We start from the raw sequence: 27,065 nt of genomic DNA on the forward strand, positions 1-27,065 counted from the left end.
AATTGAGGGGAGACTCATCATTTGGGGAATGGATGTGCAAGTTGTGATAGAATATCATTGTGCTTAATGAAATAATGAACATCATAGTTTCAAGAGCAGAACAAAACCTCAGAAGATCTGATCTGATTCAGAGTGAAGTGAACAAAACCAAGAAATTGTCATACAGATTAATAGCAATATTAGAATGATCAACTGTGAAAGACATGAAAAATAAATAAAATTTGTCAATTTTTTTAAAATCAAGCTAATTTTCCCATTTGATTTTCCTTTTCTAGGATGAGAATGGGTATTGAAACGAGATGTTAGGATTTTTCTAATTTGTGAATGTTTTGTTGAATTTTCATTTCTTCTTACCAGTTTTATTTCCTTAACTTTTTTTTTTGACAAAGAATGGTCCTATGGAAAGGGTCAGTTGATGGAATGAAGGAGGAATTTGAACCAATATAAAAATAAATGTTGCAGGGGCGGCTAGGTGGCACAGTGGGTTGAGTGCTGGCCCTGAGTTCAAATCTGGCCTCAGACACTTAATGATTTCCTAACTGTGTGGCCTTGGGCAAGCCACTTAACCCCATTACCTTGCAAAAAAACCCCTAAAAATAAATAAAACCTATATTATATATATATATATATATATATATATATATATATATATATATATATGTATTGCAATAAAATCCTATTTACTATATAGAGGAATATTTACTATATATATATATATATATATGAATATTCTAAATCACTAATAATAAGAAATGCATATCACAACAGGACAACTGGATATGCAGATAGAGGGCTGGTGTTCTGGAGTCATGATGACCTGAGTTCAAATTCAGCCTCAGGCATTTATGTAATAACTATATGACCCTGGGAAAGTCACTTAATCCTGCTAGCTTCAGTTTCTTATCTATAAAAATATGTGGAAAAGGAAACAGGAAATCACTTAAGAATCTTTGTCAATACAATCCCAAAAGGGGTCACAAAGAATTGAGCATAACTAAATAAATAAAACAACAAATCAAAACAATTCTGAAGTTTCACTTCATATTCAGGTCATTGTCAAAGATGATAAAAGAAGAGAATAGTCAAAGTTGCAGGAATTGTGGGAAAATAAGCACTTTCTACATTAGGGGTAGTTCTGGGAATTAAGCTATTTTATTTATTTTTTTAAATTTATTTTTATTAAAGATATTATTTGAGTTTTACAATTTCCCCCCCAATCTTACTTCCCTCCCCCCACCCCACCCCCATGGAAAGCAATCTGTTAGTCTTTACTTTGGTTCCATGTTGTACCTTGAATCAAATTGGGTATAATGAGAGAGAAATCATATCCTTAAAGGATAAAAGAGAAGTCTAAGAGGTAACAAGATCATCCAATAAGATGTCTGTTTTTTTCTAAATTAAAGGGAATAGTCCTTGAACTTTGTTCAAACTCCACATCTCCTTATCTGGATACCAATGGCACTCTCCTTTGCAGACAGCCCAAAATTGTTCCTAATTGTTGCACTGATGGAATGAGTGAGACCTTCAAGGTTGATCATCACTCCCATGTTCCTGTTAGGGTATACAGTGTTTTTCTGGTTCTGCTCATCTCACTCAGCAACAGTTCGTGCAAATCCCTCCAGGCTTCCCTGAAATCCTGTCCCTCCTGGTTTCTAATAGAACAATAGTGTTCCATGACATACATATACCACAGTTTGCTAAGCCATTCCCCAATTGAAGGACATTTGCTTGATTTCCAATTCTTTGCCACGACAAACAGGGCTGCTATAAATACTTTTGTACAAGTGATGTTTTTCCCTTTTTCATCATCACTTCAGGATATAGACCCAGTAGTGGTATTGCTGGGTCAAAGGGTATGCATATTTTTCTTGCCCTTTGGGCATAGTTCCAAATAGCTCTCCAGAAGGGTTGGATGAGTTCACAGCTCCACCAACAGTGTAATAGTGTCCTAGATTTCCCACATCCCTTCCAACAATGATCATTATCCTTCCTGGTCATACTGGCCAATCTGAGAGGTGTGAGGTGGTACCTCAGAGAAGCTTTAATATGCATTTCTCTAATAATTAAGGATTTAGAGCATTTTTTCATATGGCTATAGATTACTTTGATCTCCTCATCTGTAAATTGCCTTTGCATATCCTTTGACCATTGGTCAATTGGGGAATGGCTTTTTGTTTTAAAAATATGACTCAGTTCTCTGTATATTTTAGAAATGAGTCCTTTATCAGAATCATTAGTTGTAAAGATTGTTTCCCAATTTACTAAATTTCTTTTGATCTCGGTTACATTACTTTTATCTGTGCAAAAACTTTTCAATTTAATGTAATCAAAATCATCTAATTGGATTTTGGTGATGTTCTCCAACTCTTCCTTAGTCATAAACTGTTCCCCTTTCCATAGATCTGACAGGTAGACTAGTCCTTGATCTTCTAATTTGCTTATAGTATTGTTTTTTATGTCTATGTCCTGTAACCATTTGGATCTTATCTTGGTAAAGGGTGTGAGGTGTTGGTCTAATCTAAGTTTCTTCCATACTAACTTCCAATTTTCCCAGCAATTTTTATCAAAGAGGGAGTTTTTATCCCAATGGCCAGACTCTTTGGGTTTATCAAACAGCAGATTACTATAATCAACTCCTCCTGCTTTTACACCTAGTCTATTCCACTGGTCCACCGCTCTATTTCTTAGCCAATACCAAACAGTTTTGATGACTGATGCTTTATAATATAATTTTAGAGTAAGGCTAAGCAACCTTCTTTTGTACTTTTTTTCCTAAAGCTTCTGGAAATTCTTAACTTTTTATTTCTCCATATGAATTTACTTACAATTTTTTCTACCTCATTAAAGTAAGTTTTTGGAATTTTGATTGGTAGGGCACTAAACAGTTTAGTTTTGGTAGAATTGTCATTTTTATTATATTAACTCTACCTATCCATGAGCAGTTGATATTTGCCCAGTTATTTAAATCTGATTTAATTTGTGTGAGAAGTGTTTTATAATTGTTTTCAAAAAGATTCTGAGTCTGTCTTGGCAAATAGACTCCCAAGTATATTGTCTAAGGTTACTTTGAATGGGATTTCTCTCTCTCTCTCTCTCTCTCTCCATATATATATATATATATATATATATATATATAAAGGTTGAGGATTTATGAGAGTTTATTTTATAACGTGCAACTTTGCTAAAATTGCTAATTGTTTCCAGTAGTTTTTTTGGATGATTTCTTGGGATTGTCTAGGTAGACCATCATGTCATCTGCAAAGAGTGAGAGTTTTGTCTCTTACTTCCCAATTCTAATTCCTTCAATTTCTTTTTCTTCTCTAATTGCTGGCGCTAACATTTCTAATACAATATTGAATAGTAGTGGTGATAATGGGCACCCTTGTTTGACCCCTGATCTTATTGGGAATGCCTCTAGCCTCTCCCCATTGAATATAATGCATGTTGATGGTTTCAGATAGATACTGCTAATTATTTTAAGGAACAGTCCATTTATTCCTAAACTCTCTAGTGTTTTTAGCAGTAATGGATGCTGTATTTTGTCAAAAGCTTTTTCAGCATCTATTGATATGATCGTGATTTCTGATAGGTTTGTTGTTGATATAATTGAGTATATTAACAGTTTTCCTAATATTGAACCAACCCTGCATTGCTGGAATAAATCCTACTTGATCATAATGTATTATCCTAGTGATAGCTTGTTGTAATCGTTTGCTAAGATTTTATTTAAGATTTTTGCATCTATATTCATCGGGGAGATAGGTCTATAATTTTCTTTCTCTGTTTTAACTCTTCCTGGTTTAGGTAACAGCACCATATTGGTTTCATAGAAAGAGTTAGGCAGAGTTCCATCTTTCCCTATTTTTCCAAAGAGTTTATATAGAATTGGAACTAATTGTTCCTTTAATGTTTGGTAGAATTCGCTTGTGAATCCATTAGGCCTTGTAGATTTTTTCTTAGGGAGTTCAATGACGGCTTGTTGAATTTCTTTTTTCTGAGATAAGGTTGTTTAGGTATTTAATCTCTTCTTCATTTAAACTGGGCAACATATATTTTTGTAAATATTCATCCATTTCACTTAGATTATCAAATTTATTGGCATAGAGTTGGGCAAAATAAATTTGAATTATTACTTTAATTTCTTCCTCATTGGTGGTGAGTTCACCTTTTTCATTTATGATACTAGCAATTTGGTTTTCTTCTTTCTTTTTTATAATCAAATTGACCAGAGGTTTATCAATTTTATTGGTTTTTTCATAATACCAACTTTTGGTTTTATTTATTAATTCAATAGTTTTTTGCTTTTGATTTTATTAATTTCTTCTTTAATTTTTAGAATTACTAATTTGGTATTTAATTGGGATTTTTGATTTGTTCTTTCTCTAATTTTTTTAGTTGCATGTTTAGTTTGTTGATTTCCTCTTTCTCCAATTTATTCATGTAAGCATTTAGAGCTATAATATATCCCCTGAGAGTCATTTTGAATGAATCCCATAGGTTTTGGTATGTTGTTTCATTATTATCATTACCTAGGATAAAATGGTTAATTCTTTCTCTAATTTGTTTTTTGGTCAATTCATTTTTTAAAATGAGGTTTTTCAGTTTCCAATTAGTTCTGGGTCTATATCTCCCTAACCCAGTATTGCATATGACTTTTATTGCATTGTGATCTGAGAAAGATGTATTCACTATTACTGCCTTTCTGCAGTTGATCATTAGGTTTTTATGTCCTCATACATGGTCAATTTTTGTATAAGTTCCATGTACTGCAGAGAAAAAGGTATATTCCTTTCTATCCCTGTTCAATTTCCTCCATAAGTCTACCATATCTAATTTTTCTAACAATCTATTTACCTCCTTAACTTCTTTCTTGTTTATTTTATGATTCGATTTATCTAGATCTGTGAGCTGGAGGTTGAGGTCTCCCACTAGTAGAGTTTTGCTATCTATGTCTTCCTGTAGTTCTTTCAGCTTCTCCTCTAAGAATTTGGGTGCTGTCCCACTGGGAGCATATATATTCCTTATTGAAATAACTTTATTGTCTATACTACCTTTTAGGAGGATAAAGTTTCCTTCCCTATATCTTTTAATGCTACCTATTTTTGCTGCTTCTTTGTCTAAGTTAAGGATTGCTACCCCTGCTTTTTTTACTTCAGCTGAAGCAAAATATATTTTGCTCCAGTCTTTTACCTTTACACTATATGTATCTCTCTGCTTCAAATGAGTTTCTTGTAAGCAGCATATTGTAGGATTCTGGTTTTTAATCTACTCTGCTATTCGCTTACATTTTAAGGGAAAGTTTATCCCATTCAAATTTGAAGTTATGATTACTAATTTTTTATAGCCCTCTGTTTGTATTTTCCCCCTTTCCCTCCTTTATCCATATTCTCCAGTATTTTGTTTCTGAATACCACCCCCTTCAAGTGTGTTTGCCCTCCTATATCACCCCCTCCCCTTTCTTTCCCCTTTCCCTTTTTCCCTTTTCTCTTCCTTTCCTTTTGTTATTTCCCCCTTTTTTCCCCCACTCCTCTTCCCTTTCTCTGCCCCCCCGTCCCCTTTTTCCCCTTTTAATACTTGAAAGGTTAGATGTTTTATAAGTTAACTGAGTATGTGTAGGATGACTTTAAGCCAAGTCTGATGAAAAGAAGATACAGGTGTTTGTCATCTGCTCCCTTCTTCCCCTCTATTACTATAGGTTTTTTGTACCTCTTAGTGTAATGAGATTTACCCCATTCAATCCCCTCCCTCCTCCAGTCTCTTTCCTGTCCCCCTTTTTAAAGAGGTTGTGTATTTTAGATCATTCTATCTGAGTCACAGAAAATTCTAAGTGTCTGTCACTTCTAGTTAAGTATATTCTATCCAACAGAGTTAAAATTCTTGAGAGTTATTAGTCTTTCTCCCAAGTGGGGTTAAAGTCAGTTACATCTCTTTAGATAGCAGTCTCATGGATAGATCATGAATATCCATCATTTCTGGCTAGGTATAGTCTCTCTGTTAGAGTTACAATTCTCAAGATTTATGAGAATCTTTTACCCCATGCTGGGATATAGTCAGTTTCTACTTACTGGATAGCAGCTTTTTTTCCTTTTGCCATGCCCCCCCCCCTTTTTTTTTTACCTTTTCATGTGTCTCTTGAACCTCCTGTTTGATGTTCAAATTTTTTATGTAGCTCTAGTCTTTTCATCATGAATTTTTGGAATTCTTCCATTTTGTTAAATGTCCATCTTTTTTCCCTGGAAGAGAAGGCTCAGCTTTGCAGGAAAGTAGATTCTTGGCTGCATTTCAAGCTCCCTTGCTCTTCAAAATATCTCGTTCTAGGCCCTTGGATCCCTTAATGTTGATGTAGCCAGGTCCTGTGTGATCCTTACTGTGGCTCCTTGATATTTAAATTGTTTCTTTCTGGCTGCTTGCAGGATTTTCTCTTTTTATCTGATAGTTCTGGAATTTGCTAACATTCCTTGGTGTTTTCATTTTAGGATTTTTTTCTGGAGGGCACCGATGTATTCTTTAAATAACTACTTTGCCCTCCAATTCCATGATATCAGGGCAGTTTTCCATTACTAGATCCTGTAATATTAAGTCCAGGCTTTTTTTCTCTTCAATGTTTTCAGGAAGTCCTATAATTATCAGGTTCCCCTTCCTTGATCTATTCTCAAGGTCAGTTGTTTTGTTGATGAGGTATTTTATATTTTCTTCTATTTTTTCTAATTTTTGATTTTGTTTAAGTGACTCTTGCTGTCTCATAGAGTCATTAGTTTTTGCAGACTCCATTCTTTTTTGGGGGAGGAGTTTTCTTCATTAACCTTTTGCAACTCCTTTTCCAATTGGTCAATTCTACTTTTGAAAGAGCTTTCCATTTGACCAATTGAGGTTTTGAGAAAATTATTTTCCTTTTGCATTTGCCCAATTGAGGATCTGAGAGAATTATTCTGATTTTGTATTTGTTCAATTGATGATGTGAGAGATTTATTCTCAATATCTGATTGTCTCATTGAGGATTTGAGAGATTTATTCTCCTTTTCTATTTGTCCAGTTGAGAATGTGAGAGATTTATTCTCCTTTTGTATTTGTTCAGTTGTACTTTCTATGGATTTGTTTTCTTGTTGCAAGGTATTAATTGTCTCTCCCAGATTTTCCTGTTGATTTTTAAGCTCCTTCCTTATTTCTTCAAAGAAGTCTTTCTGTGCTAAAGACCAGATCATATTCTCCTCAGAGGTTCTAGGTCTTTCTGAGTTAGGGTCTCTTTCCCCTTCCAAGAATTTTTCTATGGATCCACCTTTCCACTGACCCTTCTTCATTTTGCTAAGACCTTGAGTTGGGGAGGGGCTGGTTCACAGGGCCTTGGGATCACTAGAGGCTTTACTCACTGAATGCAATTTCTCTGGCTGGCCAGTAGGAGGTGCTGGTTGCTTTCTCCCAAATGTCTGTGACCTTGATTGAGGCCTTCTCCCTTTGCCTGAAGGGAGGAGTTGGAGCTATTGAATCCTTTTGGCTTCAATCAATGGTGGGCTTTACTCTAGCCTGAGGTCATTCCTTGAGATTGTCAGCTGGGCTGATTCTTCTGCTCACACACCTGGGCCTGAGGCATAATTAGTCTGCAAATGTTTGTTCTGGGAAGAGGCCTCAGAAGCAATGGAGGTGCGGACTCTGTGTTCCTCAGACCAGAGGAGCCCAGGGATGGTGTCCTCAGCTCTCCTGCACTGGAACTCTCCCCCCAGTCCTGTCCACAAGCTCCTGAGGGACAGCACTAACACCAGTGCTTCTGCTCCCTAGTTGACTCAAGCTCCTGCTGTCTAGCCCCACCGTTGATCAAGGATGTCAGCTCTTGGGCCCTCAGACTCCTGGCTCCAATTCAACTGCTAATCTGGTTGATCTGGGGCTGATCCTCCCTCTGAGCCCAGACTCACCTGCCTGAATTGGTCCAGTGCAGCTGTGGGAGACAAATCCTGAGGTAGATTTTCTTTCTCCTGGCTTTTCTTTCTGGGTTTTGTGGGTCATATTTCTTTTAAGAGGTTTGTTTCATATGATAGATGGGGAAAGATCAGGAGACTTTAAAACTGTGCTTGTCTTCTCTCTGCCATCTTGGCCAGAAGTCCCTTGAATTAAGCTATTTTAGAAAATATTTTGGAATACTGTAAATAAAGTGTCAAATAAATATTTCTCTTTACCCAGATATTCCATTATTATATCTACTGCACACACAGGCCATTGGCAAGAACAAAGTCTTCCTATAAAATTAGCAGAAACACATAGATGCCTATTGACTGAGAAATGACTAAACATATTAGAGGGCATGTGTATGATGAATACAGAGAATCATAAATAGTTAAATATGAATTGATGAAGATTGTGAATTAAGAAGTGCCAGGAAAACAATATATACCACAATTATGTAAATGAAAAGAATAACCATAAACAATTCAATTCAATAATTATTTATAAAGCACCTATTCCTGAACTCAAGGAGCTTACAAATTTATGAGGGCAGGTAACATTAAAAAGAAACCTGAAGAGGTTTCTTTCATAAAAAAAAGAAACTTGCAAAATTAACAAAGGAAAAAGCATGATTCAAGAGAAGTATGGGGAAAGAGGTAGTCTTTTGCTGATATGATGAGAAGTACACAAAGATGGTAAATTTCACATATTTTCAGACTTTTCAAGTTATTGATAAGTTTTGCTATTTTTTATCTCTTTTCCTTTTATAAAAATGTTCATTATATATGATGATTCTGAGAGAAAGGAAGGGAAAGTATATTGGGAAACTTTTTGCAATAAAAAACAAGAGATATTATTGACATATTATTTAATATTTTCTTTTAAATCAAGTATCTTGTCAATCAAGACAGGATGCTTCCCTGAAGTGTGTGAGCATTGGCAGTAGAGAAAAGAGGCAAGTATGGACTAAGAATCAAGTCCTTGAGAAGAAGTAGCTACTTTTTTTTGGGGGGGGTAAGGTTTTAACTGTCTACATCAATCCCCATTATTTCAGGAGGGCTATTCACTCAGTAGGATATTCCTTTTATCTGTCATCTAGCTATTAATAGAATAAGAATGATAGATTTCGGAGATGTGACCTTTCTGAATTATGAAGAAAACCTGTCCCTGCTATGGTGATTTCAGATACATAGAGGAACAATTTCCCAAATTCTAAATGAGTGACATTACTAGTTGAGAAACTATAGAAGGAGAGCAAGTTATGAATAACACTAAAAAGAAGAGGATGCAGGGGTCCTAAATCCCAAAAGTGTCTTGCTCAGAATGCATTAAGTATTGAAGGTTGCATTCTACTTCAATCTAATACAACAAACATTTATTAAGTGCCCACTATGTTCCAGGAACAGTGCTAAGTACTGGCAATTCAATTGTTAAAAGAAAGACAGTCCCTGCCCTTCAGGTACTTGTAAAGGTACCAGTCATGGAGCATCTTGCTTCTTTATTTGAAACAAGGCAGTGAGGCAAAAAACAAAGTTGGGTGAGATTCAAATGCAGATTATTCTACCCCCAAGTCCAGGACTATAACCACTTTGCTACATGAACTGCATATTATATAGACCACCCTGTCAAATAATCTAAATCTGTTTTGCATAGCTGCAAAAATTGCTTCATTTGAATCCAAAGAACTAGGGAGCCAGCTCCGTGCCCTACTATCTCTGTGAAATATAATAATTCTTATTTCTCTCTGAATCTCAGTTTCTTCATCTAAAACAATGAGATTGGAATTCATGGTGTCTAGGATCTCCTTTAGCTCTCAGTTGTTTTTAATAGGCAGTGTTTCCTAAGGTCAATAACCATGGAGAAGACATGCTGTGTGAAATACTCTAAAATGTTTAAAGGGACTATATATTCAAGATCTACTCTGATTTCTTTCCCCCAAAACCATGATTTCTGAAAGAATCCTTAATTAGAAAAAGGATAACCATAGATAATATTTCTGAAAATGTCAGAAAGGAATAAAGATAGTTTAGTAAGGACTTTAAACTGAGAAAAGTCTTTTTTTCTGATATTCTGGTCATCACACACACACACACACACACACAGACACACAAACACACACACACACACACACACACACACACACACACACACCCTTTCCAGATGTAACTTGCAGCCATATAACAAGGGTTATATTTTCAAAGAAACTACCCTTACATTAGCATAATATTAAATATTTTCAGTTGCTATTGCAAAACTGGTTTTTTATGGGCATGATAGTGACTTGCAGAGTACCAAAGCATATGTGCAAATTATGCACAGATTCATTTTAAAAATGAGCAAAAGGAAGGTGCCTTTGTTCTCCCAATTAATTGCTGATTTCTTCTGTGTGTCCTCATTTGCACTATGGAAATGATATCTAAATGAAGAGCAGTCTTCATTTCATATATATATTATATTTAAATTCCTGTCAAAGTTCTCTGCACTCTCACACTTAAAAAAACTGCAGTTATTAATTATAGTTCAGCAACTTATAGCTCAGAAATGTTCTCATTTGAGAGGGTTAAGAATAAAAAAAGAATTTCCTGACTGTGTTTCTTTATAGTGAAGTAGAGTTACCCTCTGTATTATTTCAGTTTCTCAAAAACATCTTATGAAAACATATGAGTTAATTGGGATTTATATAGATAGACTTGGCACAATTTTATTTTTACTTGTACTGTGAGATGATTTGTTTCACATGCTGTCTTCTAGAGGAAATGTCAATTATCTAAATTAAGTAAAAATAAAATTGTATTCTTTTATTTTTAATATGCTATATATTAAAAAGAATTATTATCCAATTGAAATGGGTTATACAACAGATTGCAATCAAACCCTCTCTCAGTGAGAGAATACAGTTTAAGGAGATGAAATTTTATAGGAATCGATGTAAATATTCATTCTTAAGGAAAAAGTTTTGCATAATTATATATATATTTATATATGGGAAGCATATGTAGACATCTGTAGCTTGTGTGTGGAACAAAAGGTGTTTTAATGCATTGCAAACTCAGTCAATTTGATGTGAACTCTGCCCTGGTTTGTCTTATGTTGTTTACTTCTAATAATCCCATTTTATTAATAGTATTACCAAACTGAAATATGTCTATATATATTTATATGTGGCTAAGTAGCATAAATTTATTAAAGCAAAGAACTGGGTAAGATTCACCTCCACAATAGAGGACTTTAAAAGGATATAATTCCCATACAGGGAATCATGAGAATGAAAAAAAAAACATGGAAAAAATAAAAATCATTGTTTCAAGATTATAAAGAACAAGGCTCAAAAATAGATTTTAAAAGAACATGCCTCAAAGGAAGAGAAATGAAAAGTCATTGCCACCCTAGCTCTCTGTAAAAATGGGAAGACAATAGATATTTAACATAACATGAATATTCATTTCAAAAATATTATTCATTTACACTGACTTTTTTCTTTTTAATTTCCTCAACATTCATTACTACTATTACCACTAACAACAACTACAACTACTACTACTACTGCTACTGCTACTACTGCTTCTACTACTACTCAAATATTATTATTATTACAATTGAAATACTTTTATATGGGATAGTTACCTGGAAGGGGAAAGAAGAAAATGCTGGGGAAATTATGATAATATAAAAACTTCAAGTGACTTCAATATGGAGTGTACAAAGCCAATATGAGAGAAAAATCAGGAACTTGTTTAACATTTCTAAATTGCTATCCAAACAAATTTAGTAACATGAATTCAGGGGTGGCAACACTCAAAAAGACGGGTTAAAGCAATTTTCAAGCCCAAATAATTTAGAAAGTTGACAGGAAAGGTCTGTCCTGGTAGTGGAACTCAGTTTAGGGTAGAGGTCACCCTAGCAAACCAGCAGAAGGCCTAAGAGTAGGTGAATCATCAGCAGTACCACAAATAAGAAGGAGGTCTAACAACTGGTCAGAAGGTGGTTAAAGGCGGGGTCCCTTTGTCAGCACCTGGTGTAGGACTCTTTTGTTCCACACAAAACCAATCTCAGTTAGAGTCCTGGTTCACAGTCCTATGACAAGGCAGAGCACTAGTATACCAGAGCTAATATATAAGGAGGAGAACAAGAATCCTGATCATAGTTTCATAATGGTAAAGTGTGTTTGTCATAACTTACACACTTGAAAGAACTGTCACTTGTAGACTCACAGAACTATATTTGAAAACTGTACAAATGATAGCGTGGGATATTTCCCCTTTCCATCTGGGAGCAGAGTTTAACTTTAACATAAAATTAAAAGTCAAAAAATAAGCTAGAAGAACAAACAACCACAACAATAATTTGACCTTAGAAAGTTAGTATGGTGACAGGGGAAAAAATAAACACAAACTCAGAAGAAGAAGTAAAAACAGCCATATCTAAAGCTTCAAAGAAAAAAATGAATTAGTTTCAGATACAATATCAAAACAACAACAACAAAAACAAAAACACCAAAAGAGAATTAAAAAAAAATAAAGCAAAGAAAATGTAAAATACCTCATTGGAAAAACCAAAGACCTAGAAAATAGGTCTAAGATTGGACTACCTGAAAGCTATGATAAAAACAAAAGCCCAGACATCATCTTCAAAAAATGATCAAGGAAAATTCCCTGATATCTTAGAATCAGATGGCAAAATAGAAAATCCAAACAATCCACTGATCTCCTTCTGTGATCCCCAAATGAAAATAGCAAAACTCACAGTTCAAGGAGAAAATATTTTAAGCATTCAGAAGTAAAGAATTCAAATATTGTGGAACTATAGTCAGAATATAGCAATTTATGCATTAAAGGACCAGAGGGTTTAGAATAAGATATTCTGGAGGTACATTGCTGAGTAAACCAACCAGAAAAACTGAGTATAATAATTCAGAGGGAAAATGGATAGTCAGTGAACTAGAGGACTTTCAAACATTATTTTTAAAATTTTAATTTTAATTATATTTTATTTTCCCTAGTTACATGAAAAAGCAGGTTTTAAAACCTTGAGTTCTGAATTCTTTCCCTTCCACTAACTCCAATCTCCCTCACTGAGAAAGCGAGTTTTTGATATGGGTTCAAAAACTATAGGCATGCACAACATTCCCACAATAATCATTAACATTAACAATAATCATAAACATTAACAATAATGTTAAAGAAAACATAACTCCTCCCAAGATAAGTCTCCAGAAAAATGCAGTGAAAAATAAGTATGCATCAATTTGTATTCAGACACCATCAGCTCTGTCTTTGGTATGGATAGTATTTTTTACTATAATTTTTTCAGAAAAGTAAGTCCTTCACAGCTGATCATCCTCAAACATTGATGTTACATTGTAAACAGTGCATTGGATCTGCTCATGTAACTTGTATACTGAGAGCATCCTGTTCATCATTTCCCACGACAGAATTGCATTTCATCATAATCATAGTCCACAACTGATTCAGATATTTCAACCATTGGGCATGCCCTCAATTGCTAGTTCCTTGCCACCAGAAAAGAGCTTCTGTACATATTCTCACACATTTTAAGTTCTTTTCCTTCCTGTTTTTCATCTCTTCTGGTATATATCTAGTAGAGGTACTGATAGGTCAAGGTCTAGGTGTGGTTTTATAGTCCTTTAGATATAATTTCAAGTTTTTCTACAGAATTATATCACTTCACAACTCCTCCAACAACATTAATCTCATTTTCCCTCATCCCCTCCAACATTTGTGACTTCTTTCTGTTCTATTAGTGAATCCAATTGTTCCAAACCATATTTCTCCTATCAATAGCAAGTTAGGATATTTTAAAAAATGTTTTGAATAGCATTGATAAGCTCATCTGAAAATCAATCATACCCTTTGACCATTTAAATTTTATTTTTTTATATATTTGGCTCAGCTCTCTGAGAAATGAGGGCTTTATCAGAGAAATTTGCTTCAATATATTTTTCCAATAGTTATATTGCTAACTGTATTACCCTTCATCCTTGTCCCCTCACCCTCAGTTATTCTCTCTCTCCTTTCACCCTGCCTCTCCTCAAATGTGTTTTGCACCTGACTACCCCCTCCCACAATCATCCCTCCCTTCTACCACCTTCTCTCCTTTTTCCCATCCCTTTCCCCACCTAATTTCCTCCAGGTAAGAGGATTACTTATCCCACTGGATTGTGGGGATTCCATCTCTGAGCTAATTTCAATGAGAGTAAGGTTCATTCACTTCCCCTCACCTCCCACCTTGTCCACTGAAAAAGCTTTTTCTTGCTTCTTATAGGTGAAATAATTTACCCCATTCTACCTCCCCCTGTCCATTTCCCCCCCCCCCAGTCTATTCCTCTCTCTCACCCATTCACTTTATCTTTTTAGCATATCATGCCTTCAAATTCAACTTCCACCTATGTCTTGTCTATTTATACTCCTAACTGCTTTAATAAATGAGAAAGTTTATATGAGTTATCAGCATCATCTTCCCATGCAGGAATATGAGCAGTTCAACCTATTAAGTCCCTTATGATTTGCCTTTCCTCTTTACCTTTTTTATACTTCATTTAAGTATTTCATGTGAAAGTCAAATTTTCTCTTCCTCTCTGGTCATTTCAACAGGAAAGTTAGCAAGTTCCCCATTTCATTAAATATCCATCTTTTTCCATGAAAAATTATGTTCAGTTTTGCTAGATAATGCAAGTTCCTTTGTCTGATGCAAGTTCCTTTGTCTTCTGGAATATCATATTTCAAGTCCAATAATCCTTTAACGCATAAGCTGCTAAATCTTGTTATCCAAACTGTGGCTCCATGATATTTGAATTGTTTCTTTCTGGCTGCTTGCAGTATTTTCTCCTTGACCTGGTAGTTCTAAAGTTCTGTCAGTTTTCATTTTAAGATCTCTCTTAAGAAGTGATTGGTAGATTCTTTAAATTGTTATTTTTTATAAATAAATATTATATTTGTTCTCTAATTATATACAATAATAGTTTCTACCTATCATTTTTGTAATATTTTGAACTTTACTATTTCCCCCCACCCTCCCTTCCTTCCCACCCTCCCCACAGAAGACAGTCTGATAATCTTTATATTGTTTCCATGCTATACATTGATCACAATCATATCCTTGAGAAAAAATAAAATATTAGAGATAGCAAAATTATGTGGTACAGAAGACAAATTTTTAAAATTGAAGGTAACAGATTTTGGTCTTTGTTTAAACTCCACAGTTCTTTCTCTGGATACAAATGGTATTCTCCATCACAGATACCCTAAAATTGTCCTTGATTGTTGCACTGATGAAATGAGTAAGTCTATGAACATTGTTCATCATTCCCCATGTTGCTGTTAGGGTATACAGTATTCATTCTTCTGGTTCTGCTCATCTTGCTCAGCAGTAGTTCATGCACATCCTTCCAGGCTTCTCTGAATTCCCATCCCTCCTGGTTTCTAATAAAACAATAGTGTTCCATAACATACATATACCACAATTGATTGACATTCACTCAATTTCCAATTCTTTGCTATTACAAACAGAGCTGCTATTAATATTTTTGTTCAAATGATGTTTTATTCTTTTTCATGATCTTTTCAGGGTATAGACCCAGTAGAGGTTCAATTGCTATTTTTACCTCTGCTTCTATAATATCAGGACAGTTCTGTTTGATAATTTCTTGAAAAATGGAGTCTAGGCTCTTTCTTCTTTGAGCCTGACTTTCAGGTAGTCCAAAAATTTTTAAGTAAACTCTCTCCTGGAATGGGAATTCAGGTAAACCTGGAGGGATGTGCATGAACTGATGCTTAGTCAGATAAGCAGAACCAGAAAAACACTGTACAACCATAGCAGCCACATGGAAGCAATGATCAACCTTGATGGACTCATTCATTCCATAGGTGCAACAATCAGGGACAATTTGGGGCTGTCTGCGATGGAGAATACCATCTGTATTCAAAGAAAAACTGTGGAGTTTAAACAAAGACAAAGGACCATTACCTTTAATTTAGGGAAAAAAAACTGATATCTTCTTGTCTGATCTTGCTATCTCTTACACTTTATGTTTCTTCCTTAAGGATATGATTTCTCTCTCATCACATTCAATTTGGATCAATGTATACCATGGAAGCAATGTAAAGACTAGCCAATTGCCTTCTCTGGGTGGTGGGGGGAGGGAACTAAGATTAGGGGAAAAATTGTAAAACTAAAAATAAATAAAATCTTTAAGTACCAAAAAAAGTAATCTCTCTCCTGGATTTGTTTTCCTAGGTCAATTGTTTTTCCAATGAGATATTTCTCATTTTCTTCTAGTTTTTTATACTTTTGTCTTTACTGCATTTTATATCTTAAGGTGTTATTTTCTTCACTGAATCTTTGTTTCTCCTTTTTCCATTAGGTCAATTCTGTTTTTTTAAGGCATTTTTCTCATTGACATTTTGGACTTCTTTCCAGATTTGGCCCAATCTGTTTTTTAAGCTGTTATTTTCTTCAATATTTCAATATTTTTCCTTCAATACCAACTCAGTGTTCTGATTTTTCTGCATCACTCTTATTTCTCTTCCCAATTTTTCCTCTACCTCCCTTACATGATGTTCAAAATCCTTTTTGAGGTCTTCCACGGTTTCAGACCAATTCGTATTTTTCTTGGAGGTTATTGGTATAGAAGCTTTGACTTTGTTATCATCTTCTGAGTGTGTTTTGGTCTTCCATATGACCTTAGTAACTGTCTAAAATTGATCTTTTTCCTTCTGTTATTTACACATTTCCCCAGCCTCTGACTTAATTTTGACTCTTATTGAGGTAGTAGTACTCTGCTTCTAGGGAGGAAGATGTATTGTCCCAAGATTTTGAAGGTTTTTTTGTAACTGTTGTCAGAAAGTTTTCAAGTCTTCCTAGATTGTATGAAAGGTTATTACTGCTCTTGTAGCCTGTGCTCTGGTCTGTAGGTGACCACAAGCACTGTCTTCTGATCTGGAACCATGAGGAAGGTCCATGCCCAGCTCAGGCAGTAAACTCTATTGTGCTAATGTTCCTCTTCTTCCCGGGACTGTGATCCAGATCTGAGTAAAGGTAAGGCAACAGAATCCTGCTTCAGTAATAGCAAAAAACTCCTCCTGACCCCCTTACAGTTTGTGAGCTGAAAGCTCCAGTACCAGTGGCTGCTCCTGCTTCAGTTATTTCAGAGTCCAGTCCTGGTCTCTTGGGGCCAGGTCTGTGCTGTTGAGACTTGTGCTGGATTTTGCTCCAATCTCACACTGGTGTGGCAGAGTTTTCCTGCTGACATTCCAATGTGTCCCTGGCAATCTCTGGACTGAGAGGTCTAGAAATTGCCACTGCCCTTGACCCAGATGTCCTGTTGTCTCTTCTTGGATTGTTGGTACATATTCACTCTGGCACAGCCTGGGCTGCTCTGCACTACCTCCTCACCCCAGGCAGCAGACCCTTTACCCTGGTTTTTATCTTGTTCTTTACCCTAGCTGTCTTGGGTGGGGAAATGATTTCACTCAGTTTTTTTTTTGTTGGGGGGAGGGCTTCTGTCATTCTAGAATTTTGTTAACATCATTATTTAAAGATATTTGGAGTGGTTTGGGGGACACCTTGAATGAGTCATTGTCATTTCTCTATCATTTTGGCTCTACCACTTTTTTAAGTATTCTTGATGAAAACTTGAGCTGAACAGAAAATTTAGCTTTCCAATATAAGAATGAAGAGAAGCATAAAAATGGTAAATAGGAAAGGGTAATAAAAAGGGACTTAAGAAGGTTAAAATTTTTATATTTCTACATGGGAATATGTTAACTCTTAACTTTCTCATTATTAGGGCAGTACTGGTATGAGTTGAATAGGAAAAAATAATATCTTAAAATATAAAATTAAGGAGTGTGAGAGAAATGTACTAAGAGAAAGGGAAAGGGAGAGATAGAAAGAGATAAACTATCTTGGGTTAAAAAGAAGCCAAAAAAAGCTTTTACATTGAAGGGAAAGAGGTGAAAGTTAATGAGGAGTCTGTGAACCTTACTCTCATCCTAATTGGTTCAAAGAGGGAATAACATACAGACTCAATCTAATATAGAAACCTACCTTACACTACAGGAAAGTAAGAGGGGAAGGAAAAAAGAGAAAAGAGAAAGAGGCCATTGAATGGAGGGTAGATTGGGGGAGGGAAGAGTCAGAAGTAAAGCATATTTGAGAAGAGACAAAATTAGATGAGAAGAATAATCGACTATATGAGGGAAATAGGATGGAGGAAAATATAATTAGCAATAATAACTGTGAAAAAACATTTAGAGTAAGTATCTCATAAAGGTCTTATTTCTTCAGTGTATGGAGAACTCAGTCTAATTTAAAAATAGAAGAACCATGCTTCAGCTGATAAATGATCAAAAGTTATGAACTGTTCTCATATGAAGCTATCATAGCTATCTCTATTCATATGAAAAATTTTGTAACTCTTTGATTTGAGAAACGTAAATTAAAATAATTCTGACGTACAATAACATAACTATTAGATTCACCAATAGAACAGAAAAGGAAAATGAGAAATGTTGGATATGATGTGGGTAAAAAACCAGACAATAATGCACCGTTGGTGAAGATGTGGATTGATTCAACCAGTAATTTGGAACTATGCCCAAAAGGTAATAAATCTATGAATAACAGCAGAACAAAAAACTCCTTCCATTTGACCTAGCAATGCCATTACTAAGTTTGTGTTCCCCTCAAAAGATAAAAAAAACAAAAAAGGAAAATGACATCTGTGTACAAAAATATTTATCACAGCTCTTTTCTATTGGCAAAGAATTGGAGAATGAGGCAATGTTCATCAACTGGGAATGCTAAACAAATTATGGCATATGATTATGATGGAATACGATTCTGCTGGAAGAAATGATAAGTAGGATGCTCCCAGAAAAACCTGGAAAGACTTACATTAAGTGACGCAAAATGAAATATGCTATGTATAAAACAATAAAAATATTGTAAGATGATAGGCTGTGAATGATTTAGCTATTCTCACCAATGCAATGATCCAAGACAATGTTGAAGATCTTATGATGAAAAATAATATCCAACCCTAGAGAAAGAAATGAAGATGTCAGAAACAAACATTTTAAACTTTATTTTTCTTAAGTTTTTTTTTGGAGAGGGGACATGGTGACTCTTTTCTTCCATAATGTGACTATTAGGGAAATGTTTTGCATGACTATATATATATATATATATATACATATATATATATATTATATATTATATATTATATATATGTATATATATGCTGTTTTTAATTCCTTGACTGCTCAATGGAGATGGGGTGTGGAGAGGAAGGAAGGGAAGATAATTTCTACTCTAAGTTTTAAAAATGAATGTTAAAATTTTTTTCCTTGTATCTGGGGAAAAATAAAATACTAAATGAATTAAAGGATCAACAGACAAGGAACATGATATTTTAGAAGGCAAAGAAATTAGAATTACAACTAAGAATCATCTATTCAGTAAAAGTGAATATAATTCTTCAGGGGAAAAAGTATATATTCAGTTAAACAAAGGCCTTTCTAGCAAACCCAATGAAAGACCAGGGCTGAATAAAAAATTGCCTTTCAAATGCAAGACTCAAGTGAAACATAAAAGAGGAAAGAGGAAAGAGGAAAGAGAAATCATAATGGATTCAGTAAGGACAAACTACTTACATTCCTACATGAAAATGATACTTGTAACTTTTAAAAACTTTATTAGACAAGTTAGAAAGATTATGCATAGAGAGAGGGAATGGGTATGAGTTGAATATAATGAAATGATAAATAAAAAGTAAAATTAATGGGTGAGAAAGAGGAATATACTTGGAGAAGAGGGAGAAAGATGTAGAATAAAGAAAAATATCTAACACAAAGGAAATTTGAAAGAGATTTTAGAGAAGATGGAAGATACTGGAAGAAAGCTCTTGAATCTTACTCTCATTGTATATTGTTCAAAGAGGATATAACATATATACTCGTTTAAGTATAGAAACGTATCATGACCTATGGAAAATTAGAGGGTGGGGGATAAGAGAGGGTTTAGAGGATTTGATAGAAGAAAAAAGTTTATTTGAAGAGACATTAGTTAGAAGCAAAACTATTCTGAGACAAAATGAAAGGAAATAGTAGGATATATGGAGAAAAATAGGATGGAGGGAAATAAAGAGTAATCATAACTTAAAAATATAGCAAATTTCTCCAATAAAGGCTTTATTTCCAAAATATATAGAAAACTGAGTCATCCTTATATTCATACAAGTTATCCCACAATTGATAAAAGTTAAAAGGATATGAACAAGCACTTTTCAGAAAAAAAGAAATAAAAGCTATTACTAATCAAATAGCAAAAAGCTCTAAATCACTATTGATTAGAGAAGTGCATAATAAAACAACTGAAATTTCACCACAGAACAATCAGAATGGGTAATGTGATGAAAAAGGAAAATTACAAATATTTTAGGGACAAATATATGGAAAGTGAGACAATAATGCACAGTTGGTAGATTCAACCATTCTGTAACTACTTTTGTGCATTTATCCACTGTTTCCTACTTTTAGTTAAAACCAGACATTAAAAGTTTTTAACCTCTTGCTGAAATAGGATGAAATTACTTATTTCTCATCTCCTCATTCCAACTAATATGTTCGTAGTTCCTTATTTCTTATGAAATAATTTAGAAAATGTTCTTACTTTCCTGCCAAAATAGACAAAAAGGCAACCTCCCAGTAATAACATACTAACTTTTTGTCCCAATAAGAATTAGGAGATGCTTGGGAATAATCAAATGGAGTTCTAGAGGGCATAACGGAGGATGATAAAGATGAATGAAAATGAGAGAACAGAGACTGGGAATTGTTAGGAGGAAAGAGATATGGTTCTTTATCAGATAACTGTTTTTCTATTGTCTTATTCTGAAATATTTAATATTAATATAATATCATTATCATATCATATGATCATATAATCATATCATAATTATATATTATATAGGGTAAAGCCTTGAAAGGTATGGCATTTATTCATTACAAAAACTTACATGCAAGATTTCTTCTTTAAAATGATCAAAATTTCATAGTTAATATCTAGAGCTAGTATTGTCAGCAATGTAGAAATCCTGAAATGTTTTCCAGTTAATGTAGAGATTAAACAGTATGTGTATTCTTTCAGGAATTATTTAGCATAGATCTTGTATAGGGTATTACTACATGTATCATAATTCTATTATTAAGTAGATGAGGAAAATATTAAAGGTATAGATGTTAATGATGAGAACATATAATTTTAAAAATTTTTGTCATTCCCTAATTGTAATTGGTATGGTTATTTATTAAGAAAAGAATGAACCAGTAAAAAAACAGGTGTTTGAAATATCAATAAAATAGGACTGTACAAAGTAAATCCATAGAATCAATAACATCTATGTAATATTCATAGAAGAAACAGGAGGAAATTTAGAGAAATTCCATGCAAAAAACAACCATAATTGGAAACAAACGAGTATTTCATCTTCAAGAAACACAAAATTTGCCTACATACATCTACAAAATACTCAATACTCAATATAGAAATAGAGACATTGGAGACATTTTCATTGCTGAGTTGAACCAATATAACTGGATTGAACCAATAAAATAAAAATAATGGCATCATTTAAATTAATTTGTGTTACCATAACCAAACTATAAAGGGATCTCACATCTATAATCTTAAAGAAAATTATTATTATTATCATAATCAATGCTAATAACAATAATAGCTTATTCCCAGGTTGATCACAAACTATATTATGAATCATAAATTATACAATTATTTGATACTTTAAAATACTAAAGAAAGAAAAAAGAAATGTAGATTAGCAGAACGGACTAAATCAGGAACACCAAAATACAGTTTTGATTTTTTTAAATGCTTGTTTGATAAGCTTGGTAGTAGAAATTACATTGAAACAGTATGCTTATTCAACAAGAAGTATTAGGACCAGTGAAATTCAGTTTGGCAGAAATAAGATTATACCAAGACATCATAACCTATGCCAGTTTGAATGAAATTATGTTCATTGTCTATATGTAGAAGGCAATAAAATATTTTTAAATACTAGAAATCAGAATATTGTGAAATATTTTGCACATTTATATGATGCAACCTGGACATCAAGTAACTAATTTTTTGAACCTAAGCAGTAGAACCTTCTTTTGTCTGGGTGAATTTTAAAGACTCCTTAGAAATCTCTACCCCTACAAAGACTTTCTTAACATAAGCAAAAGAAATATTATTGTGTTCATGGGGAACATTTTGATCATTATATCAGAATTATGGAATATTTATTCAAAATTTAATAGTAATAGGAAGAGCTGTAAGTTATGAGGATTTTTACAGATTCTGAAAACTGTGAGATACTTTGAGTGTCATCCTGTTTATTCTTCTCTTGAACAAGAATCATTCCCTTCTTAAAAAATAATCTCCATCCTATAAAGTGGTCAGAAGCTTCTACTTAAATCACTCCAATGTGACTGGTAAACATACTACAGTTTGAAGAAAGAATTTATTCTTTCCAAAGTTCTGATGGGGGAAAAAAATAATGCTTTCTAACTGAGTAAATACTGGGCAATGTAGTGTAAATGAGGGGTAAACTGCAGAGTCATAATTGTTAGTGTTGTTATGTCATTTCAGTTGTGTCTGACTCTTTGTGACTACTTTTTTTTAGAGAGGGGATTTCTTGACAAAGATATTGGAGTAGTTTGTTATTTCCTTCCACAGTTCATTTTTACAGATGAATAATTAAGGCAAATGAAAGTGAATTGTTCAGGATCATACAGTTGATAAGTATCTGAGAATTGAATTGAGTTAAGTTTAATTCTCTCCTCTGGATAATACTTGACTTCTGAATTGCCTATAAGTTGCAAACAGTTTACCATCTTTTATTTTTTACCATCTTTTATTGTAGAGTGCCTCACTACGAGATTCCTACAGCCTATAAATACAACTCTGACCCCTATATACTTTCTCTCTACTTTCCTATTTTCCATTCCTCTATTTCTCCCCAATTCCCATTGTTATAACATGGTAGAGAGAGTTTATCCTGGGTTTGTAATCAGAGTAAACTGTCTGTTAAGCATGTCATATGCTATGAATATCAATAGCAATTGTGTAGCTAGTAAGAAACTGAAAAACTTAAGAGGCAGGAGATAAATATGTATCTTGTGTCTTCAAGGAATTTAACAATAATAGTTCACCACTCTTGAGATTGAATACTTCACTATTAAAATGATGAGAGCTCAAACTAAAGAGCCTTAAATTTGCAGGATATTTTAACACAATTGAATTCATGGTACTTTAGAAGCCATCAAGGAGTTAGTGTATTTTCCTCATTTTCTGGTTGATTTTAAACAATAAATGGAAAATAGAATTATGAATATTTCCTGAAAAAAGAAAATCAAGAGTTCATTAAAAGATTTCTTCATTTGCTTACTTATGAAGATTATAGGCCTGAGAGATTTGCTCACTCTCTCTCTCTCTCTCTCTCTCTGCTCTCTCTCTGTCTCCACAGTGCTGTATGGATGCATAATACACTCACATATAAATGCATATGTAACATTATGTTAATTAATATGCTTTATATATATGTAACAAACCTTAAAATGCTATATAAATCCTATTTAAATTATTATTAAAATGTAGAAGTGAAATTATATAAAAAATGCTTTTACATAAATCTTTACATTGAATGAACCTATAGTTTAAAACTTATTGGACTAAGTTTCTCATTCACTTTGCTCATTAGAGAGCTTTCTGGGACTCTGAGGACTAGCAGTTATGTTAGCACTGGAGTTTTGCACAACATTTTTAGATGAAAGGGATACATCTGTCAATATGTTTTCACAGTTCTTTGATCTCTGTGTAGAAAATGCTCCAAAGTTAATAGGTCTGCCTGCAAATTTCTCTTTAGGGTGCTTCACAGATTGTTTTAAGAAAGTGAAAAGTGTGTCTGATTGGACAAGAAATTTCTTCACATTTTATGCATATATGTTCTCTGTGGAAATGTATCAAGTCATAAGATACATAGCTATTGAACCTTATTGAAGAGGAACTCTAGTTCTTCAGAGACATTTTCAGAGTTTCCATTTAATTCCTATCCAATTTAAAAAGGGTTATTAAGCATTGCTGCATTGTATGCCCATAAATAGAGATAAATGTTTTAAAATAATCCTAAACTTTGAGAGTTTGTAAAAACCAGACTTAAATATAATTTAAAATAATATTGTTATAACTAATACAATACATGTATACATACATATTTACAGATACACAAATATATATTTGTCTAATTCATGAATTTTAGACTTTGCTATGTGCTTTTTTTCCCTTTCACCTATCATAAATATTTCTATTATTTAGCTCATCACCATAACTGAAGGTTCTATTCTTTTATAATGTACCCAACCTATGGCACAGTATTCTGAACTTGTGTTGATATGATTGGTCACAATTGGCCACACAGTAATTTGTCTCAGAGATAGTGATGTCATCTTGATCTTCTTTGATAATGAAGTACAAGAAGCCACCAACCAATTTTGGGTGAAAAAAGGAACAATGAATGGAGCTCTTTATTTTTAGTCCCATAACTATTTATGTTGTCTTGTATTTCTTATTCCTGTGCTTTTGTTAGGAAAAAATTATGTAAGAAATATAAATATAAAAAATTACAGAATATTTTCACTTGAAAAAGTGATAAAATCATTTAGTCATTTTTTAATGAGAGGAAGATGAGGATCTAAAAAAGGATATTATCTTCTAGGTTGCTATTGAGGCAAAACTCCATATTCAATACTACTCCTATAGTCTTGCATTTTGGGAGCTTCTTTCTGAAAATTAATGAATCATTGTTCTTCTTCATAGAGTCAACATATTCAAACTCAAGTTTTAAAATACATTGTAAATAATTTCAGATATCTGTTGGGAGAAGTAGGTATTGGAATGCATAACTTTCTTTTATTTCAGTGTATACAGTGTTTCAGTTGAAAATAATAGGATTTGTATTCCCATGTAAGCTATAACAGATATAAACATAATTAAATCTTTGCAAATACAAGTGCAACCTTGAGCACACAGATGGACTCATAGCCCAGGATTCTAGGAATAATAGGAAGTCAGAACTTCGAAATTAGTCATTTGGAACTTAGAGCTTAATTTTTGGTTTTATTTTTCCTTGCCTCCAAATATTATCAATAAGACAATCTTAAAGATCAAATAGCTAAAATAATGCATTTTATGAGAAATAAAATTAAAAATTTAAATGCAACTGAAGGACTGATATGACAATAGATGAACTATTGAGTTCTTCTAGCTACTTAAAAAGATTTCCTTCAGTGTCTCTTTGACCTTATAAGTGACAAAATCTAGATCAAGAGAATAATAGAATATCTTGGATTGGCATACACTAAGGCTTTTCTGCAAAGTCCTTATAATGTTCTATTCTTCTAATTAATACAATACATGTATACATATTTACAGTTATACAAATATATGTTTGTTGAAGTCATACATTTAAGGGGCAGCTAGGTAGCAGTGGATAGAGCACCAGCCCTTGAGTCAGGGAGTCAGGAGTACCTGAGTTCAAATCCAGCCTCAGACACTTAATTACCTAGCTGTGTGGCCTTGGGCAAGTTACCTAACCCCATTTGCCTTGCAAAAACCTAAAAAAACCTCCAAAACAAAGAAAAACCTAATTCATGCATTTTAGACTTAGCTATGTGCTTCCTTTATGGTATTTTTTTTTCCTTTCACCTATCAACAATACTTCTATTATTTAGCTGCCTGCAAATTTCTCTTTAGGGTGCTTCACAGATTGTTTTAAGAAAGTGAAAGCAAGTACAAAGTGACCAATTACAATATTGGTCAAAAGAAATTGCCACTTAATGCATCATCCATTTGATTTCACACAAGGTTCTTTTTCAAGGATCTCCACACAAGTCCAAAGTAACAAAGAGAAAAAAGGTGAGACATATGAGTATTACATGACTTTGCATGAAATTAATTAGTATAAGTGAATCTTGTTTTTGCATTTTAAAGATTTTCTTTATTTTGAGTCTTACAATTTCCCCCAATCTTGCTTCCATCTCCCCATCCCACACAGAAGGCAATTTGCCAGTATTTATATTGTTTCCATGGTATACATTGATCCAAATTGAGTGTGATCAGAGAGAAATCATATCCTTAAGGAAGAAACATGAAGTATAAGAGATAGCAAAATTACAGAATAATATAACTTGTTTTGCCCTAAATTAAAGGTAATAATCTTCGGTCTTGGTCAAACTCCACAATTCATTCTCTGGATACAGATAGTATTCTCCATCACAAATAGCCCCAAATTGTCCCTGATTGTTGCACTAATGGAATGAGCAAGTCCATCAAGGTTGATCATCACCACCATGTTGCTGATAGGGTGTACAATGTTTTCTGGTTCTGCTCATCTCACTCAGCATCACGCAAATCCTTCTAGGTTTCTCTGAATTCCCATCCCTCCTGGTTTCTCATAGAACAATAGTGTTCCATGACATACATATACCACAGTTGGCTAAGCCATTCCCCAACTGAAAGACATTTACTTGATTTCCAATTCTTGCCACCACAAGCAGGGCTGCTATGAATATTTTTGTACAAGTGATGTTTTACTTTTTTCATAATCTCTTCAGGGTATAGACCCAGTAGTGGTATTGCTGGATCAAAGGTTATGCACATTTTTGTTACCCTTGGATTGCTCTCCAGAAAGGTTGGATGAGTTCACAGCTCCACAAACAATGCATTACTGGCCCAGATTTCCCACATCCACTTCCAACTTTGAGCACTGCCCTTTCTGGTCATATTGACCAGTCTGAGAGGTGTGAGGTGGTAATGATTAAGAATGATTTATCATATAACTATGGATCACTTTGATGTCCTCATCTGTATATTGCCTTTGCATATCCTTTGAGCATTTCTCAATTGGGGAATGGCTTATTTTTTTTTAATTTGACTCATTGCTCTGTATATTTTAGAAATGAATACTTTGTCAGAATTGTAAAGATTTTTCCCAGTTTACTACATTTCTTTTGATCTTAATTACAGTGGTTTTGTCTGTGCGAATGCTTTTC

This window comes from Macrotis lagotis, chromosome 8 (assembly GCF_037893015.1).
Source record: "Macrotis lagotis isolate mMagLag1 chromosome 8, bilby.v1.9.chrom.fasta, whole genome shotgun sequence".
In the NCBI taxonomy this organism is placed as follows: domain Eukaryota; kingdom Metazoa; phylum Chordata; class Mammalia; order Peramelemorphia; family Peramelidae; genus Macrotis; species Macrotis lagotis.